This window comes from Patagioenas fasciata, chromosome Z, assembly GCF_037038585.1.
Source record: "Patagioenas fasciata isolate bPatFas1 chromosome Z, bPatFas1.hap1, whole genome shotgun sequence".
NCBI classification, from domain to species: domain Eukaryota; kingdom Metazoa; phylum Chordata; class Aves; order Columbiformes; family Columbidae; genus Patagioenas; species Patagioenas fasciata.
The window spans coordinates 71,006,049-71,027,780 of record NC_092560.1 but is presented as its reverse complement, the minus strand read 5'-3'; the positions used below and the strand labels follow the sequence as shown (position 1 = coordinate 71,027,780).

At 40.0% G+C, this 21,732-nt stretch overlaps 1 long non-coding RNA gene across 1 annotated transcript in view; it reads left to right on the top strand.

Annotated features, from left to right (window-relative positions):
* Positions 1-3,814: 3,814 nt before the first annotated feature.
* The window catches only part of LOC139826450 (uncharacterized), a 27,609-nt gene continuing 9,691 nt past the window's right edge, over positions 3,815-21,732 (top strand). The window contains exons 1-2 of the long non-coding RNA XR_011736524.1: positions 3,815-3,890; positions 6,139-6,249. This is a non-coding gene — a long non-coding RNA (uncharacterized lncRNA). The remainder of the gene's footprint in view (positions 3,891-6,138; positions 6,250-21,732) is intronic.

Here is a 21,732-nt window from a genome sequence, read left to right as displayed (position 1 = left end):
TTTTAATAACTGGAATATTTATTGAACTATTTATCTGAATTCTGACATTTCATTTCCCACTTTACTTTCTGTTTTGATAGTATGCCTTGCTCTCCTCTCACCCCACATCCTCAAAACTTATCTGTGCAAATTTCCCTGGACACATGAGATCATAGACCTCAAACTTGCTCTGATTATAACATTAGCTGAAAAAACGCTGAGAGAGCTCTTGGAAATCAATGACTTTCTAGCAGAGTGACCTATGCACTTTATAAGCAGTAAGTGCAGCTCCTGTTACTCATGATTTGTGTCTGGATGTGGCTGTCTCAAATGCCCCTTAAACTGCAAGACAACAGGTGCTGAAGAGCCTAAAAACACCAGGTCATCCTGCAATGTATCCTAGCATGTTTCTGAACGGAGCAGCAGGATCTCAGCTAGCCTTTGCAATATCTCTAGTGCTCTCTGTTGCTTCTTTTCAGAAGTGTGTGATAGATGTCTTTGATCTCTCAGCCCATGAAGATCCTGGCATACAGTTTTTCATATGAGATGTTGTTCACCCCTTGCCTAAAGCCTGGAGCACAGGCTTGGGAGGTCTGTCACAAGCCATAATGTGAGCTTTGACTTACATAGACCTGGCAATCTGTATTCCATGTAGAAAGAAAAGGGATAGTCTTAATATGCCTCCTAAACTAACTTGAGGATAGTTTCCTCTAGATCTGAAATGGTGACATACAACCAAAATCTAATAGCAAGCAGCTCTAAGGAAAAACATTGTCTGTGCTGCTTAAGCACACCAGCCAAGACTTTACTCCAGCCTCTACCTGTGACCAGTCTTAGAGATAAGATGAAAAGGCAACCCTCCCAAATAGAATATCTATGCTGTAGAATCTGCTAGGTGCAAAATACCTCATTTGCCCTTTGCAGGCTCCTAGCTGAAGCCATAACGCAACACATTTTCTTCAGTTGAGTTTGGGAAAATCTTTTCAATGAATTGTATATTTGAGATATTTCATTTGAAACAGTGAAGATATAACTCAAGAACAAGGGCATAGTCAAAAAGAAAAACAAATAATCGTGTACTTGCGTTTTAACTAAGGTGCATATCTGTCATCAAGGAATACTTTCCCTGTTTCTAATAGTCCATCATTCAGGAAGAATTTCCCAAGTGCATGGATAACAACAGTTTCAAGACTGCAAAACCAGTGCAAATTGACATACAGGAGTGGGAAAGCAAAATTTATCTTTGTAGACAATATGAAGTAATTCACACAGTTGCATTGCTTCTATTAAAGTTTTTCAGTCTTTGGCTTCAGTTTCCAACAAATGTTTTTGTAGAAGCATGACAAATGAACCCTTATATATAGCTAACTGCACGGATAATCTCAAAAAATAGTTCATGTGATGAATCTGCCCTTTTAACTCAATCCTATTGGAATTACTTTAGCAGATGTTGGCATTTTAAATGCAGTTGAAGCATGTCTTCTGAAATAATTGTTGAACTTGAAGTCGTTTATGATCAGCTGAAGTGATGATGAGCTGTAGATTAGAATCTAGAAAGCAGATAATTACAGGCATGCTCAGTTTACAGATGTTGCTGTGTTAATTTTTGGTATCCTAGAGAAAAGTATTCGAAGATATTGAAAACAGCTGTTTCTCCTGTTAGTACACTGAATGCTTATTTTTTTGTTCTATATAAAAAAATATCAGTGTCAAAATTTACCATTACTGTATGAACTGGAGACAATCTAAAAAGTAGATAGTTCAGTCAATATTATGGAGCAACTGCTCTTAGTATATTTAAAAACAGACTTTAAAATATTATTTTGATCATTATTCTCTAAAAATATGGCAAGCATGAAGGAAAATGAAGCAAGTGATAGAGCAGTCACAAAATAATCCTCAATAAACTAATTATTTTGAAATTAAATAGCAAATGTATTTTTACAAACAATTTTAAATTAGATGGTTTTGCATTTCTGATTCTTAGGGAATGTAGAATGTTGGGGTTTTTTTTCTAACTCTCTGGAAACAAAAGTAGAACTTTCACTACAATCTGTAACATGAAAATTCTAAGTGGTAGCTGGCTTTACATGTTACTTGTACCCTGTGAAGGGTTTAAGATGATTACCAAAAAGTGAGACATAAGATATAGAAAAAGTAAGGAAATTTCAAAATGCATCTCTGAAACATGGAAGTGTAACTGGAACAAAGGGAGGAGAGGAAAAGGCATGGAAAACAGGGAAGAGGAAGGCCATAGCTAAACCTCTATATACAGGAGAGGGTGCACAGCGTTTATTTGAGAATTAAAGGAAGATTTCACACATCTCTATGTCTTTGGCAGAATATGAGAGGTGGCTCACAACAATTAGTCATCTTTGTGGTTCTTTTCTGAGAATGATCACGGAAGTGCTGTTCACAAATGTACTTGTTTGACAAATTGCATAAACCCATTTATGAGAGACTCATCTCCCAGGTGCCCTCAATACTGCATCCAGTCAGCAAAAGTGATTGCAAACCTCCCCTGGGTCAAAAAAGGCCTATTAGAAGCATTGCTCTCTCACCCATCTGCTGAAACTGTTATCTGAGGCAGCTGATTGTGTTTCACTCTTTCATTTCCAGAATCAAATATATCTCTCAGCCTCTGTATCATTGATTGCATTAACTGGAAATATTTGTAGGAATCACAGACAGTAAACTTTACTTCACCATGAAGACAGAGATAATAGTCTTTCCACCGTTTCTTTTTTCACTTCATGAAACTATTTAGAACAGGGAGAGCAATCTACTACAGATAAAAGTCCCTCTAAGTGTGCCTTACAATAAATCTCACCTTCTTGGTAAAATTGTACTGATCTTTCATTTTCATACCTCACCATTGGTACGGTGTCTGAAGGTATCAAGTGCAATGTGAACAGTTTTTGGTCTTTTAGTACATATTGCCATGTTTCTTGAGATAGCACAGAAAGATACTGATCACACTGTGTATTGCAACAGGCAAATACTTCTCTGGAGTGTGGTCTTAGTCTTGACTTGAGACGGATTTAGTGTGGAACAGCATCTGTCTGGGAAGAAATTGCGGTGAAGAGTTACTGGATTGCACTAAGCTGATCATCAGAGATTCAGAAAGCAACATTCTTCCCTTGGTATCAAAAGTAAACAAATACTTCTGAATTGTACTGGAAGGCCATCTGGTACAAAGGTACCTGGGTACCATTGTCCCACCAAAAGCAAGTGGTCTAAAAATCTTGCAGAAGATGGGCTTATGTTGTTGGGAGATGTTATCTCTAGCTAAAGCACAGCGATAAAACCGTGACTTCATGCACATGACCTATTCTGCCTCTCTGATCTCCTTCTCACTTAAATTGGTTACAGTACACACAGCCTTTCTGCCTCAAACTTTTCTAAACTGCTGTTGTTACACCCAATAGCATATTGGTTGTTGATCATATAGTCCATGTCTTATTATTTTTTCTTGGTAGATGACTCAAAAAAGACAAGCTATTTTTACATATGTAGCATTGATCATCATGGGCAGAACGTGTGACTTTGGTCTAAATTCAGCAAATATCTAGGACTTCTCAGGACTTTCTTCTAACCCCTCTCAAGTCTTGCACAATCATAAAATCAGTTATCTGTAGTACTTCTTGCATATGGACCATTATGAATATTGCTTATGAGATGAGTATTGAAATGTATTATATCAGACTGTCAATACAGAACTATTTCATAATTTTTCATCTTGTTTAGCAGTGTATTGCTGCAGTAGACAGCAGCAACAGGGAACACGCTGCTCCACATGAATGAAGCGTTCCAGAAATGCATTGATTTCCCCAGAGTGGGTCATCACCAATAACTTGGTGATAGGAAGTGTGCGCTGGGGAAACACTGTTGGAGGACTATAGTGGCCACAGGTGAGCAAACAAGAGTAGTGGTAAAGATGTATCACTGATAATGAGCTCCTGGATGCAACTTAAACCACTAATAGGCACTTCTGCCGTTATTGTACATTTTGACTTTAATGACCAAAAGCGGCTTTATCAGCGAGAAACTAGTTGGCTGCCATAGATGACTCTACATTAGGAATAATTAGCCTCAGTTACCAGAGTATTGCTTGCATGCTTTCCAAAATGACGTGTTAAAAAAGACAACAAATCCTAAATATAGTTTTGTCTCGCAGAAGTTTGTACAAATGTATATTTTCCTCAGTTGAAACTGCCCATACTAAGTCCAGTTTCTAAATTTAGACAATTATTGTATTTCTGAGAAATACATTGAACTCTTTTCATATAATTTGCCACTACCCGTGGCCAAAGGAACATAAGTGCTGGGGCGTTGCATGTTATTTCTTATCACTTTTTCTTCGAGCTCCTTTCCAGTAGGAGCAATTTCAGCCGTATGGAAAATGCCCATTTAGAGATGGTAGGAAATCAGAAATTGTCTGAAGTCATTGTCGTGGGAAAAGGGCTTAAACCAGAATAGTATGGTCAGATAAAACCCCTCCCTTTCTCTGCAAGATATTCTTAGATTAGATTCAAAAAGATGTTGACTTGCCTTTTGTTGTCACATCCATAGTTTTATTGATGATTTTGTTTTGATTAACTGATGGAGTTTTACACAAATTAACAGAACAGGATGAAAGACTGAAGATAGTTTTCTTTAGGAAGAAAATTTTGTATAACTTTATATGAGTATACTGGTATTAGAAGTTAGATATTATATGTGATGTTCTTGAAATTCTCCAAGAGAAAACTAAAGAAGATCCTGGGGAACATTTGTAAGCATTACTTCTACACAGCATCAGACGTTGCTGAAGCAATTTAGCTATTGTGTATAAGCATCAGGAACTTTCTGGTGTTGGAAGTCACTTATTTTGAGCGAGGTGGACAAAACTTTGCTTATTTTGGCCCCACTTCACTTAGGAACAACTCCAGACTAAGAACATAAGAAAACTATGCTTTGTTTGAAATGCTTATGTAGTCTCCTTCAGATATTTTTTCTGACATCTGGATATCTGAAATCTTCAGTTGCATACAAAACCCATTCACAAGAAGATAATAGAAATGTGTTTAATCCAATGGGAACAGCATTGCTAAGTAGCTCTACAGCTAAGAGAAGGGAAAAGTGCAACTCATGCACCATGCAATATATCAGAGATGTAGTTAACCACACAAGCATATTTTCTTAGATTATCTGCTGGTAGATGTGTATGTTATCAGCCGTGAAATTGGTTACCGTGCTGGAAACAATCTCTTTCAGGGCAGGCTTTGTATTCTTGGTTTTTTTCCATGGGAATTTTGAAAATACCACTTACCTGACACAACAGTGAAAATGCATATAAAAACTTTCAGAGTTTTAGGTCAAATTTTGCTCTTCACTATGCTAATGTTAATACAGAGAAAAGCTACTACATTTCCACTTGTGTAACCGAAAACAGAGTTTTGCCTTAAGGAGCATGAGTGCAAATGGCAAGGTATTAAAAACACAGATGTAGAGACAGAGGTCCATGTGTGGAAACGGTTTATATTAAGAGGCAGTTGCTGAAGTAAATGAGAATTTTGCCCATCTCCCAATATTTTTTCTTTGTGAGTAGCTGTTTTAGAGAAATCTTTAATTAAGGCAATTTGTAATACCTAGCATTAGTACTTCAGATCACTCCCCCTCTTCTTTCATTCTTTTGGTATTTTTCTGAATTGATGCTGGACCAAGGCTGAAAACCTAGCTGTCCATTTACCCAACCAGGGTTGACAGTACAGCCCTTATTTTCTATGTCATCACAGAGTTATTTCTAGTCAATCAGAAACATTGTCAGTTGTGATAACTGGCTGCATAGAATACATGAAACTTTTAGTTTCCCTGTGCATTAAAGGCCTGCTAAATTCTCTGCACAAAATATCAGTGTGTTATTGTAACACCTGAAGAAATTTCTGAGGATAAAATTTCAGTAAAAAACAAATTCATGTCTCCTCATTTTGAATGAAGATGATAGAAAATATTAAGCAAACTAATTCCAGGTTTTCATTGCCTCCTGAGGAACCTTGATACCTGGCTTCAACATCTTTAATAATAGGCTAATACTGGGTGAGTAATGCTGCAACAACAGAAAAACTTTCTAATAACAGATGAATTTTTTTTTTCTTTTGTTACTTTTCTGAGACGTAGATTTTGGACACTGTGGTCAGAGCATCTGCTACCTTCATCAAAATCTTCCTCAGGATCAGGGTTGCCTGGAAAAAGGTGTCAGTCATGGAGTTAACGGCTGGATCATAGCAGGTAAACATAGTAATACTAAATTTTGAAATATTTTAATGCTTGAATTTTTAGCCTGAAGTACTTTCCACATAATTTAAACACTAAAAAAATAATACAATGACTTTTGAGATGTCTTGTGGTGTTTCACCAGTCACAGCACTTTGTGCTGTTTCCAATGACTCAACCACACTTACATTTCTGAACAGGTAGAAGTTATTGCATCATTTGTGTGTCTGAAGACTGAATCACTGGTAATGTGTTTCGCATTGAAAGATACTATCATGCCTGTGAAGCAGGTGGACCTCCTGTTATTGTTTACCACCAGACTGAATTTGGGTGGCCTCTAGGGTGTGCACGTGTGTGTGAGGGGACAGACAAAATCAGCAGAGCTCTGGGAACACACCAGAGAACTCCATCTTGGCTTGTTGCTAAGATTCCTTACCCTAGGAAACAGTGATTTGTTTGAAAACTGTGCATACAACAGGGAGTATTATTTTAGTCATAGTAACACAGAATAAAGCCAGAACGTTTTTGTTAGTGAAGATGGAGAAGAGGTAGGTCCAGAAAGCAGAAGTGATGTTTCTCTTCTTAGCCTTGAGTCTTGTTGGCTATGCCTGGTTTTATCTGAACCTGGAAAAAGCATGAAGCATTCCCAAATCCTGGTCTGTGTCTTCACAATGTCCTGGTGGACAGCATGAGCACAACCTGAGTGCAGCTTCCTACCAAACACTGTGGCCCATGTGGCAAGTGGCTTTCTGCTCCCAAGGGTCACAGAGATGTCACACAGTCAGGTGGGACACACAGGGGTGGCTGACCAGACAGACACTTCTGGGGCTCACCCACAGTGCAGGAGAGCATGTCCCAGAGTATGTTTTAATACTAAGTCCACACATGGGGTTTTCCCTGAGCAAACCAGTTGAGCAGTTCCAAACTGGACCAAAAGCTCCAGCAGATGAGCAGTGCAGTTGGATGGTGAACTTGGTTTCAAAGTCACTTGACATTGCAAAGTAGATGTTATCACCTCAAAATTAATATTTGCTTAAAAATTGCAATGGTGCTGATAAAATTTAAACTTCTGCACTAATCTACTGCCTTCAGAGGAGGTGTGGTGACTTTTTTTTTTCTGGTTGCACTTTTTTTGTTGTTTGACATTCATATATTTTCAATTATTTGAGCAAGCAGTTAGAAGGCTCTAGCTCATAAGCAAAAAAGAAGCAGTAAGGGTGTAGGCTCTGTGTGTCCACAATTATTTATTATCATAAATGGCACTATCTACTACCATATGCAGAATCGCTTATAACTTAGTAGATTCAAAAAGCTGCTGTTATTTCTTGCAAGTGACTTTTTAAGTGCATCTCTTATCATAGTACCAGAAGCAAAATAAATTTCACTGCTCAACTTCTTTGCTGTGGCTGATTGAATGAATTCAGGCATGGCTGTGAGCAAGACTCCATTCTCTGGTACAGTATGTATACATAGGTTATTTGTGGAAAATGGACTTTTTCCAGAGAAGCATGGAAAACAATGAAAAGTACATAAAGGAAGGTTAGCAATCAGGGTGTCACACCGCATGAAGAACATTTGGCAAAGGATGTTTTTTTGACATTGTTTTTTAGAGATAAACTAAAGAAAGATGGAACAAAACCTCAAATAATTTGGAAAAGTAACAGGTACCTAAGAGGATTGTAATGTTTCTTATATACATCCACTAGCAATAAAATTGAAATCAGAATGAAGAACCTTGTTTCTGTCAAGGTTTGACAGATGCACAGTTGAACTTCTTAGGTCTAGAAAGTGCTAAGAATCAGTAATAATAAGCTACCAAACTTATATTGTCATGGCATTGGAACTGGGCTATGGTATTGATCAGCAAACAGGAAAAAAGCCTGGGACAAAACCAGCTGAAACAACAGATGATTCACAAAAGATCAAGACATAAACACAAACTGAAACAAACAAAGTAGATTTTGTGGACAGAAGGATAAGTGATGTAGGTGCTATGAGAAAGCATTTCACAGTCATCATGATCTTGCCTTGAGAAAAGAAATCACATGATATGGCTAGGACTATATTTTGGAGCAAGTGGATGGTGAGAGTAACTTCTACTTTGATGGGTTTGTCTTCACTAACACCTGCAAGGTGAGTCCCTGCAAAGCAAAGATTAAATATTGTACACATGCACGATTTCAGCCATGACCAAGGCAAGTGACCCAGACAGCAGTGCAGCACACTTTAAGAGTAATGGCAGGATGAGTTTGCAAGAGAAATCTTCCTTGCAAACTGTCAAGATACTGTGGGCACAAAGGTACTTGAAGACATGTGTTTTGGAATGATATCCACTGACAGATCCAGCCAAAACGAGGTCTCACAGAGAACACGTTCAGAGCACAGCTGGGAAGCACAGAGAGCCCCTTCCCTGCTTTTTTGGAGGCAGGGAATGGAGTGAATGGTGTGAAAAACTTTGAACAATGTAACATAATAATATTGTAATGCCATGTACAATTCCAGCTTAGTGCATTCCACGTAAGAAGAGATACTGCACTTATATAGGGGTGCTTTTACAGGCAATCCATGCTTACTTGAAGAACAGCACTCGGAAATCAGCTCTGAGTTGAAACCAATACGATTGCTATCAATGGGTGGCAATTCCCTTCGAGAAGAAACTTAAAAAACAAATTGAGAACCATGTGGAGATGGGGAATGTTAAATAAAGTTATACAACTAACAGAATGGATGAGCAATATGTTAGCTATTAAAAACCAGACAAACCATACATGTGTATTGTTCAAATCTAAAATAAAATCACATGATGTGGAAGAGAGAGAATTGCCCTGTAATTACACTGATAATTGAATGTGTTCAGCCTCATACAGGAAAAGACATGTATACTAGTTCTATAAATCAAGTACTCCTGCATTTGTGTAGTTCATTTTCACGTTAACTATTTATTGGCACAAAAAATTGTGTAGCAGCGTTCACAAAATTGTATGTTAAGCGAAGTTGCAAACTGTTTCTGAATGCATCTGCTGTGCAGCTTATGTTAGCCAGCTCCAAAGCAAACAAAGTATGTATTGTGCCTTTCCACTGCTTGTACGCTTTTTGAAGGAGAAAAAAGTACAAAAGGAGAGAAAGTTGTCATAGCATCCCTTTCTATGTTAGTGATGGAGGAAGTGAATGTTGCCCGCCAAGCACAAGCATCGGGATCAGAAACACTGATACCCTCCAGGCTTTTTCTCATGACATGGCTGAGGAGAAATCACAGTAAGGGAAGACAAGGCAGGACAGTTCTTTCACAGTTCCTGAAAGCGAAGCCTGTTGCCCCAGCAGGATGAATCAGAGACTCACAATGAAATTCTAGTCTGGAAAGAATGAAGCATCACAGGAATCTGGTCCACAATGACACACACACACACTGAGGAGGTCCTCAGGGAGAGGTTACCAGCATCAAGTGTGGAGCAAAGCTGTGTCTAAGACGCTCATCCTCTCTGGAACACAGTACTCGGGATTCAAAGTCTTCGAGTGCCAAACTGAGCTGGGTTCCTTCTCTTTAAAACACAGCCACTAAAGCTACTGCCTGCTGTCTTTTGGTAGCCTTCAAGTTTGTCCGTTGGAGCAGAGAATGAGATACTCATGTGCATCCTGTGAAGACAGAGGCCCATCTCTTAGACTCTGGTACAGAGAATTGTCAGAAAGGAGCTCTAACCTCTGTTGTGGAAGTACACAGCTTGCATAGCCACTGTATAGCCAGACTATGAGATCCAGTGCATGCTGGCAACTGGATAACTGGACATGGATGTCGTCTGCCTGGACCTGTGCAAAGCATTTGGCACCTTACTTCATGACGTCCGTGTCTCTAAATTGGAGAGACAAGGATTTGACAGATGGACCAGTCAGTGCATAAGGAAATGGCTGAATGGTCACATGCAAAGAGTTGTGGTCAACAGCTTGACTGTCCAAGTGGATACCAGTGACAAGTGACATTCTTCAGAAGTCTGTATACGGACCAACATTATTTAATGTCTTTTTTGGTGACACAGACAGTGGGATCAAGTGCACCCTCAGCAAGACTGCCGGCCACACCGAGCTGTGTGATGCAGCTGACATGCTGGAGGGAAAGGATGGCATCCAGAGGGACCTTGACAGGCTTGAGAGATGGGCCTGTGCAAACCTCCTGAAGTTCAATGAGGCTAAGTGCAAACTCCTGCACATTGGCTGGAGCAATCCCAAGTACAAATGCAGGCTGGATGGAGAATGGATTGAGAGCAATCCTGAAGAGAACGACCTAGCAATGTGTCGTCACAGCCCAGAAAGCCAACCATAGCCTGGTCTACATCAAAAGAAGCATGGCTAGCAGGTGAAGGGAGGCATTTCTCCTCCTCTACTCCACTCTGGTGAGACCCCACTGGGAGTACTGTGTTAGGCTCTGGGGCATTCAGCATAAGAAGGACATGGACCTATTGGAGTTACTCGAGAAGAGGGCCGCAAAGATGTTCAGAGGGCTGGAGGACTTCTATGAAGACAGGCTGAGAGACTTGTAGTTGTTCAGCCTGGAGAAGGCTCCAGGCAGATCTCACAGAGACCTTCCAGCACCTGTAAGAAAATTGAAGGGGATCTTTTTACAAGGGCATGTAGTGATAGGACAAGGGCTAATGGCTATAAATTGAAAGAGGGTAGATTGAGATTAGATATAAGAAAGAAATTCTCTACTATGAGGGTAATGAAGCACTGGAACAGGCTGCCCAGAGAAGTTTTTGATACCCTATCTCTGGAAGTGTTCAGGGCCAAGTTGGATGGGGCTTTGAGCAACCTGGTCTAGTGGAAGGTGTCCCGGCCCAGGGGCATTTGAACTAGTCTTTGAGTTCCCTTCCAACCCAAACTATTATATGATTCTACGATTTTAGGATTGATAAATTGGCATTCAAGTACTCAAAACTCAGACAGGATTTGCACTTACTGGTGTATGGGTTTCCTGGACTGTTTTCTTGGATTTGAATACTTCCTAAGTGTCATTTTGCATGTCTAAGTAGCCTTTCCACTCCTTCCCATTAGCCTCTCCAGCTACAACTGCATTGTGTCTTGGAGGTATGACAAGGCAACAACGTAAAACCCAATGTGTTTTCTGACCCAGGTCCTATGCCTGTATTGCCGCTGGTGGGACTCAAGCATTTTCCCTGTTTCCTACCATTCAATACCTCTGCATTTGGATGACATTACTGTACAGGAGCTTTCCTGCCAAAATAATCTCCCTAGTGTGCTTCCCTAGGAAACCTTATTGTGAGAAGAAACCCTTGCCCCATCTGCTGTGAGATGACAATGACATCCTAATACCACATTTAAAGACATGATGCAGGCTACAGAGTCATGCAACTTTATTACTTGTTTAATTTGAAAACAACCTAGAAAAAAAATTAATTCTACTCACTTGTGGCTTCCCCATCTGGAGGGCATTGAGCTAGTCTCACTGAGAGAGCTGCCACAAGCATATTGGGTGGATCAGATCCCTGTCAATGTCAGTGGGGTGTGCACACTATCACTCGTTCATCCTACTGGCGTTTTTAGTACAAGCACCAACGAGGGACTATGTCCTTCCACTAACTGACATTGCCATACAAATTAGGATCTCCCAGTGTTTGGAATTTACAAACTGATTAAAATCAAAACCAAACCATGTGCTGCTCACTTATACCATTTCTTTACAGACTGACAATATTTTCTAGTTTTAGGTGTAAGCCCTAGAAAAAACAGCAGCTGTTGTGATCTGTATTTCAAGCATGGTTAAAAAGCCAAAAGGCTGAAGTAAGTGAGCAAAGAGGAAGGAGCAATTTTAGATGACTAATGGAGAAAGCACTGCAAGGGGAGCATGTGGCACTTAGTGGGGCCTGGGGCAGCCCAAGAGGAGGCTGTGATGATGCTTAGTGCTTTACATCAGGGCATTCCCACTGCTGCATGACTGGCTGCACCATGATGCAAGATGCATCATAGAAACCTGAGTGGGGCTCCTCTTAGCTGACATTGGATACCTCCCAGACTTCTAGATCTGCATCCAAACTCAACATCTGGGCTCCCTTACAGTCAACTAAAACTTCTAGAGAATAAATTATCCTACTGATTTTTTGGTAGTGAGATGAATTGCATTCAGAACATGTCCTTGATCGTTTTCTCCTACTACTGTAAAGAAGATCTAGATTATTTGCTTGATGTACAGCCTATTTTTATACAACAAAGAAGTCTCACCCTTGATACATGCGTTTTCTTGGTAGGAGAGAAGTCATACCAAAGGGAGGAGAATTTGGAATTTACTGGAATTATCTGTGTGTATGCATTTCACCCAATAGCCAAATTGTTATCATTAACCCACAAAGCAACAGACCATTCTCAAAACTTCCTTCATCCTGATTTGGAGCGGGGATTGAACTCAGCTCTCCCACATCCCACGAGAGTAGATCTACTGCCAATCTGTTGGTTAATTGCACTCCCTCTCTCCTGTAGAAGCTGTTCTGGTTTTTATGAATAATTAACTAGTCATTGCAGCAGTGGTTTGGACATGACCTGCCCACATCCCAGATGAGCATGCTAACCAGCAGACTGGAGAATCACTTGCTTATGTTTCTGCCTCCCCTGTCTGGCCCAATGAACACTTAATTATTTATACAAAGGGATTTACATAGCTTAAAGAGAAGAAAGGCTCATTTTGGGATAGTCTGGGGAATGGGAGGCCTGAATCCAAGTCCTTGCTCTGAGTCAAGCCAATGGATTGTTTGAAAACTGGTCTCTGTGTTCAGATAAGCTCGGGACCACTAAGTTAAGTCTGACTGTGCATGCAACAGGGTACAGTGAAAGACCTTTCTTCTCAAAATACCGTAGCAATGAAGTCCAGCTGCGTGATTCCAAAACAAGGGCTGTAGCTGAGAACACCAGCTGGACATAGCTGGGAGTTATGCACCTGTACACCCTAGGTGTTGCTGTTGCTAGCACTTCACGCCACGGTGATAGTGTCTGTCTCAGACTTCAAACCCTTCCTGTGGTGCACAGAGGATTTGAGGATTGCTGCTTTGGGAATGAGGATCCAAAATGGACCGTAAGCGTCAGTGTTACATCTTTGTCGTCTCTCCCTTTGTTCCCCTTGCTCCATAAACTGACTACAGGAACTCCAGGAGATTATAACTCAAGTCTTTAGACACTATGATTAGGTATAACACCTGAGGTGAACTTGAACTCTTCAGCTGAACTGGTGCACTTTGGCTGTATCCATACTGCCCGGGTTTTCAAGTTTCTTTCAGGTGTTGTAGTGAGGTCTGCCCTGTGCGTAGAGGTGGGATGACAGTGTAGACTGGGTACTTCTGCTGCTCGTGTGCCTTTTTCCAAGGGAGTCAGGGAGCACAGACAAAAGTAGTGCTCCTCTGCACACTGATATGTGCTTTCATGTGGGAAGTTTGAGCCTGATCTACGGTGTAAAATCAGGCTCACAACCTTGCAGCAGGAGACCAGTCCAACATATGGTCGTACCATTCGCAGATGCACTGACGTGACATTTTAACAGACAAATGTCCTCCACAGTCTTCACTGTGCTTTTTGAATATTCAAGGAAAAAAAAGTTTCTGATAATATTCTGACCTATTCTAAATAAAGCATCTGTTTTCTTTCCAGAAAGAGCGGAAATTGCCACCAAATCCGCATTTTTATTTGAATGAGAACTAACCAGTGATTAAAAAAAAAAAAAAAAAAAGGAGTTATAACTTCATTCCATTAGAAGTGCCTACGCCAGAAAAAATATGAGGGCATACCAATTTCTGTTTCTGCCAGATGAATATGTGGCTTTCAAGATAACTGCACAACACAGTACCTTTACCTGTCTGACCCAGAAATGTTACTTCAATATGTGATTGTGTATCAGAATGACAGCGTCCAGTGTTTTGTCTGGACATGCAGATTCACTTGATGCAGAAAATCCAGCTTTCTGTGCTAATGACTCCTGCAAGAGCTAAGATCCACTGAAATAGGCTTCAACTCTCAGCAATTTTCTTAGGCCAACAGACCTCTTCACCAAGATTAGAGAAAGCCAGGGAGGGGTGTTGTATTTGTTGGTTTTGTTTGTTTGCTGTCTAAAGAGAAAAAATAACCTCGAATTACAGGTATTGTAGAAGGTGCTGAAATAAAGGAGGTGGCTTCAAAATATGGTCTGAATATTCCTCTGTTGATTTTTTTTCATAGCATTTACTTGACCAGCTGTTGTTCTCTGAAGGAGTCTTTCATATTCAGAGAAGTGACCCTACAACTTGCCCAGCTTGAGGTGTTAAGGCTGTGACTTCTGCCTTCTGGTAGGAGAAAGTGTTAAGATTAACCTAGGAAAAGGTTTTGAAATTAGCACAGGAATATCTGTTAAATTGAGTAATTTGTGAAGAAAGAATATCTACCTGCTGGTTACATGCTACAGAATTTGAAATACCACTCACCAGCTGGCTAGGAGAGTGGCTCTCTTTCTTAGTTCCTTTCGGAGACCGAGGATCTGCCATGTGATTATTTTTGCTATTGGAGGGTTTTTTTCTCTTTCTTTCGCTGTTCGCACCTCTGAAAGCTGCTCCCTCTTGTGGCCTAGATTTATGTCATAGGATATGAATGCATGACCCTCTGAATAAAGCGGGGAACAAGTCAGGGGCTTACAAACTGTAAAGCAGACCAGTTCATAAACTTGATTTGTGTCTGATTATTTCCATTGTTGCAAGATACCCACATTCACCTTCCTTAGGGACAAGTGATATATTAAAAAAACTCACTAAACATTTGCAAATTCTTAAGGCAAAAAAAAAAAATCCTCTTGAGTAATGGTTCTCTGCTCTAGCAAACAAAACACAGTGCTCCATTTCTCATTCTCATCAGTATAACAATAATACATGGCACTTACATATCTGCTTTCCTCTGTAGGAAATAACCTCACAGTAGTTTACAAAAGAAGTCAGTACCATAATGCCTCAGGTACGCACAAGTGAAGGAGCTGCTCAACACACTACTGGTTCCTTTCAACTGCTAATTCTACATGATGGTTCAGTGTGTATATTCTAAGCACTTGAAACTTATGTCAGTAAGCTGAGGACAGCTTTCTGTTCTGGCTTTCACCAGCATTGATATTTTCAGGTGGCTTTGGTTTTGATAGAATATGGCAGAACTCCCTTCTGAACTTTTAATTTTTATCGTATGGCTCCCTCCAACAGCAGGTAACTAAAAATCGAAGAAGACCTGCAGTTAGTGTGGTTGTGTCAAATACTCACAGGTGTATTCCTTCAGGATGTTAGTGCTAAAATGTTTCTACCTCCATCCCCAGTGACATGTTTTGTCTCTGCTGATCTATTTCATCAACCCATTTCATAGAACAATATAGGAAATTATGTGGAACTCCCTCTCTCTGTCTCCCTCATTCTTATTCCAGAGGCCTCTGGCTGCTAGGCTGTGGGTACAGCCAAAAGGGAACAGTTGTCACATTCTGTGAGTCTATGATTCCCTTTCGCCTGTCAGCTCCTAAAGGACTCATGATATTTAGCGTCTTTTCCCTAAAATCAGGTATGAGTGGCAAGAAATGTCCAGCTCTGAATTACACCCATCCCCTCATGTGGACCTGTTTAGAGGATCTCTTACTAGGTTTCTTATCTTCTGTGAATCTCACATCTACATTCTATAGTATTACCTTCATCCCTTGACCAGCCTGCGTGACCACCTGGGGCTATGGCTTGCTGCAACTGGCACACAGCCCCTATCCTCTTGCTGACTGCAACATTCATTCCAGATTGCATTTCCAACAGACTTGAGGGCCATGCTGGTCTTTTTCAGTTGTTTTCCCTTGTGATCTACTCTTTTCCCTCAGTGATCTATTCCTAGCCCTTCTCTTCCTCCATATTTTGGTTTTGGCCCAATGCCTATGGTAGCAGCAGGAGAGCTGGGTGCACAGGAGGTTGGATCTCCTCTTCTTCATAGCCATGGGCAGTTGCACTGGCCTTGCTGTCTTCTCTTTCCACATGTCCTCTGGGACCTGCTGACCCCTTTCTGTAGTCAGTATTATTTTTATTCCTGTAGACCCAAGGCCTTATTACTTCATTCCTTAACTTCAACAGCCTACAATTACCAGGCCTTTTACTTTATCACCCTCCAGCCTTTCCATCTGAACCACTGGGAACCACATGCTCTGTCTCTGGCTGGCCCTTTTCATCTCCTGTCAGTATCTTTCTTTAGCTTTTTACATCAAATTTTAGTTTCATGTCGCATCTGTGGCCCGCACTGCATTGCTTCTGCCTGCTTTTCTCCTTGTCAGTTTTCATCTTCCCATGCCAATTGGTTTCTTTCCACTCCACCTACCCTACTGTCCTCTTTCTTGTCTCTCTCCTGCTCAGGTTTCCCATCAGTCCACATCTTCCATCTGCTCTTTCAAACCAGAGCTTCCGCTAAACCTCCCTGTAAACATGCAATTCATCAACCAAACCAATAAACAATTCTCTGCTCTCCTCTTCAACTGCAGAAAATTTAAAAAGAAAAAAGGAAAAAGGAAAAAGAAAAAAGGTCTTGAAGATTCTAAGGGTCTAACAAAACAAACAAATGATTTTTTTATTTATTATCCTTTCACATCCAAGTATCTCCTAGGATCTAGGTAGCACGCCTGATACATGACTCTGTAAGCACTTCATCTGGAAATAATTGTTTGCAGGACCTTCTCTACCCCCCAGAGGATTGTAAACTCTCCAAGATAGGGATGCTGTCTTTGATTTGCCTGTAAAGTAGAATGCACAGTTGTGATGCACAGCAAATGTGATGCATTATAATGTCTTAGTAATAGTGATGTTGGTGTGATGATGATTAATATCATTAGATCAAGCAATTTTAACCTATTTTCATAAAGGAATACCTTCCCATGACTTTAGACTAACAGCTCATCTTTTGCCTTCTGCTTTTCTACATACTGTACTTTTAAATTGTGAAAATCCATTCCAATCTTCTCTGTACCAGATAGTTGTGCTGCCTGAAACAGACTACCTGTTTGTGTTCATTGTGGTGGTGAAACAGTTAGGAGCTGGACAGTAAGGAAAACAGGAGGAAGGGTTCATACAAGGGGATGGGTTGTTCTGAGTCATCGTTGGAACCTGACATTCTTCCAGTCACCTTAAAAACAAACAAACAAACAACAAAACCTGGCTTCTTTGTGCTTTTTGTTCAGTGTGATGAGGCCATCTTCTATCACTTTAGCATCATATATGGAGATGTTTGTTATCCTGAGATAACTTGCAGTAATGTGATGCTCTTAGAAACAGATTGCAGATGGTGTTTCATATCTGATGTGTTAGGGTTCCTCTAATAGCCACAAAAAGGTTTGAAACATTTTTATTCTGGTTACTGAGTAGATTTTAAATTGACAAATTCAGCAGAAGCCTGATGTACTCTTTTAAAATGTGTTTTGCTTATCCTTTGTGTACCCCATGACTTTGCCATAAAAATTCACATCTGTAGAAGTCTGTTGCACATACATGTTTGCAACATGACATGAAGAGTGTATAGAGGCATTTTGGAGTTACTCATTGTTACAGTAATGTGTATACATGAGAGAATAGCCTCACCCTCCACCACCACTACATATAACACACACACACACACGTCTACTTTTTAACTGACACTGACATACATTTCATATGTCTGTGCTGTCACAGCTATTTTGAGGGTAAGGCTGTACTGCTCAGGGTGCCATGAGTCTGTTTTAGTGCCCTCTCAGTGACCTCTGATGTTGCCTGGGTCACTAGATTAGATGCACTAATGCATCTAGCCCATAATTTTCTAGACCCATCACTCCACTGCTCAGTCAAGACTTCCTTCATTACAGTAGCAACTTGCTGCTGATATGCTGGTATGGCTCCAGACTACAGCAATGTTTGTGTTTGCATGCAGAAAGGTTGAAGAATTCATAAACTTCTCATTAAAACAAACTCAAGTCACCAGAGGAGCCTTTTTGGGACAACAGAGGCAGTAAACTTGCACTTGATCTGGCTTGCTCTTGCCAGTGGGTTTCACTGCAGTCACTTGCAATTACTAGAGAGAGCTAATCAGCTAGATATAGAAGATATATTCAAATATATATCCAGAAGATACGTTTTAATTAGTTAAAAAAAAAGGTGCACAAGTTTTTTAGGTAATTGTGCCTTGGCACAATGTTAGAAATAAGCAAAAGCAACAACTGGAAAGATGAGTCTCTGAAGTGTTTAAAAAATACACAGTATGTCATTTGGAGTAATCAATGTTGTTAGCTTTTGGAAATACAGAAAATAACATCAAACATTAAGCATCTTTCACTTGAAGCCATTATAAGCACTACAGAAATTCACATGCTTTTCCAAAATCACTGAAGTATACTTTTATATGATAGTTCATTAAGAAACTATCATAATTTGGGAGGGGGTGGGTTACAAATATTTGAAACAATTGTTATGTGTATATAAAAATTTCAAATCCCAAGTAGTGCTCATTAGTATTAATAGCATAATTATTACAAAAATAATATTTTCATGGCTATTTCATGTGCCATGTGTATTTTACAAGTGTACTCATGTGAATAAATATCAGCCTTTCCTTTTCTTTGATATGCAAATTTCAGATTGTGCCCAGACCTCCACTTTCACACCAGAGTGAAACATGTCTGCAGCTGCATCAATACAACTGAATTCAGTATTTGCAACTGGTTTTTGTCCAACCTTATCACACCTCTCTACTCAGAAACCTTCCTGGTTAGACAGCACAGCACCTTCCATTTGGGAAGGACCACACTGAAGGGCCCACCCCTAATTTGTTGTCTTATTTAGCCTGAAGGGAAAGTCCTCCCAACTGCAGAGCAGAAGTAATGCTGTTTCTCTTCAGAGAGACAATTTGGCGGTGCTGTGGCATATACTGTACACTTAATCTAAGACATATTTTGCTAAAAACCTCAAGTTATATTCAACATATGGCAGAGGGTCATTATTTTAAGTCTTTAAGTCAAACCAGATATCCAGTTGGAGGTGGATCTATCATGATCTGGCAATATTTTCTTTGAGTGCTCAATTTGAACAAGTGTAAAAAGGAATTAAAACTTAGACTAAAACTACACTGATGTGCTGCAGTGGTCTCATGAGGGCTTCTTGGTTGCCTTATACTAATGTTCTGATACTAAAATGATCAGAGATTGGGATTGTTTCTAACAGCTTTTGCCTTCTCTCATGACTCTGTTAAACCAACCCAGCCAGAAATGACATACGGACTAACAGAAATACTTCTGTAAGGCAAACTTTTAAAAAAAAATACCCACCCCCAGCCCACTTTGGTACAAGCTGGTTTATCCCAAATGTCAGGTATTAAAACCACTTGGAAGTAAAGTTATGCAAGGTCTTTACAGTTATTTTTATGTTATACAGACTGAACAACAGTATGTTTGGGGCTTTAATTTCATTTTGACTAAACCAGCATTACCAGCACTCGTCTGTGCTTAGGATGAGCTTTGTCTTGTGCTTCAGCCTGTCTCCGACCCCCCTATCTGACTACTGTAGAGTAGCTGGTTGGACCAGGGAGATAAAAGAGGTAACTTAGGTACTCGCTCTTCTCTTTCATAGCGCTCCCACCAGGCTCATGAACACCCATAATAAAAAAAGATTAACATGTTTGTGAGACAGCCTGCTCATATTTTGAAAACATGAAACCAATTATGGTAGCTAACCTTCCATAAAGGATCTTGTATGAAATTAGATGAAAACTAAAGGATGATTAAAAACAAACAAACAAAACAAACAAACAAAAACCAAACAAAACAAACAGAAAATCAAACCAAAAAAAAAAAAAAAGACACCAAAAAACAACAAGCAGACCCAAGCAGGTCAGGACAGGTGCTTTTACCTGAAATCTTAACTGTGCTCTTACTAAGTGACAGCACAAAAAACCTCGATTTTGCAGTCACTTGGACCCAAAAAGACAATTTATGAGATACACATTACTGATGTGGAAAAGGGGTTTGAGAATATTATGTGAGTGTGCTACAGCTGTACTTTAAAATTAGAGGTGCCTGTCAGGCCTACCATGTGGTGATAGATGTTAGTAGAAAGCCTGGGGTTTGCTAATCTGTGAATGCAGACAGGACTGGACTATAAGAATTACATCTGCATCTGTTGTGGACTTCAACATGTTGGAAATCCAGGTGATCCAGATGCAATTCATCTAACACAACTTTCTTATAATGTATAATTTATTTACTTTCAGGGAATCCTAAGTAATATAAGCTGCAAAACAGGCTGACTTCATGAAAAAGAGCTATGTCTTGCAATGTCCTCTTCCCCAAAAGGACCAACTTTTCTTTCTCTTTCCGTTTTTAACAGTTGCTTGTTAAACGAATGTTTTGAAAAAGTAAGCTGCAAATGTTTCCAACGCTTATATTACAGTATTTATTTTTTATTAGCAGTGGTGATTTTACACTCCCAAATATTTCTTTGTAAATGATGGCTTAGTATTTGAGGTTAGCGTGCTTAAGTAAATATTTAAAGAAATAAAGGAAAAATATCAAATGTTCGTAGTCGTTGCCTGATATCAGGCAGCCAGATTCAAACCCTGGAGTGAACTCAGCATTATTTCTTTCTCCAAAGTATCACAAATTCCATTCAGCAACTTGAGGAGCAATCTACACAGAGACTTTTTTAATTTTGGGGTAGAAATTCTGTTGTTTGATCTAAGGCCGTTTGCTATCCAGTTTGCATCCAATTTTGGAAAAAATGAGTGGAAAAAGATGAATGACACCTCTTTTGGGGAGTAATGTATCCATCCTGTTATATGCTCTGTTTCCTGCATAAGATCATGATTATTATTCCATCTTTCCTCTCAAGACATGTCTAAAATCTTGGTCATGTAACTTGCTGAGAGGTTATTAGTATTATGTATAGACTAGGTGTTGTGTTGCAGGTGTCCGTGTTTATTATGAAAAACTAAAATTTAAAAATTGCAATCAGTACTTTGTCTGTCTCAGCTTTCAGCTTGGCCTCTGAGTAACCTGATGCTCCAAACCCCACAGCTGTCCTTCATCCCAGAACAAGATCTCAGCGAGGGGCCAGGCTCTCCTCTCTGTTTCTGCAGTGCAATTTCGTTATGGCAGTGGAGTTACTGGAAGTCTAGGATACATAAGAGTCTGTTTTGGCACCAAGAGTCTCTGCGCAGTGAACAAAGGATGGTATGTTTTCACTGATTAGCAGAGCTACATCAATGCCACTGAGAAGGGGAGCTGTGACAGGGAGCAGGCACTGAGCTACCTGAGGGGCTCCAACTGTGCCACAGGTTATCCCCAGGTTAACACCAACACAACTGCGACTGCAAGACAATTTTTCCAGTTTTCTGAGAGGGACACAAAGAGCAAGCCTGTGGGGAATAACAAAAGGTTTTGGTGGATGTCTCTTACAGGCAGAAATTCTTTGCAGCTAATTTTGATTTCAAGCCTTGGTTGAAAGAGTAAGTGGGTCAGAGACACAA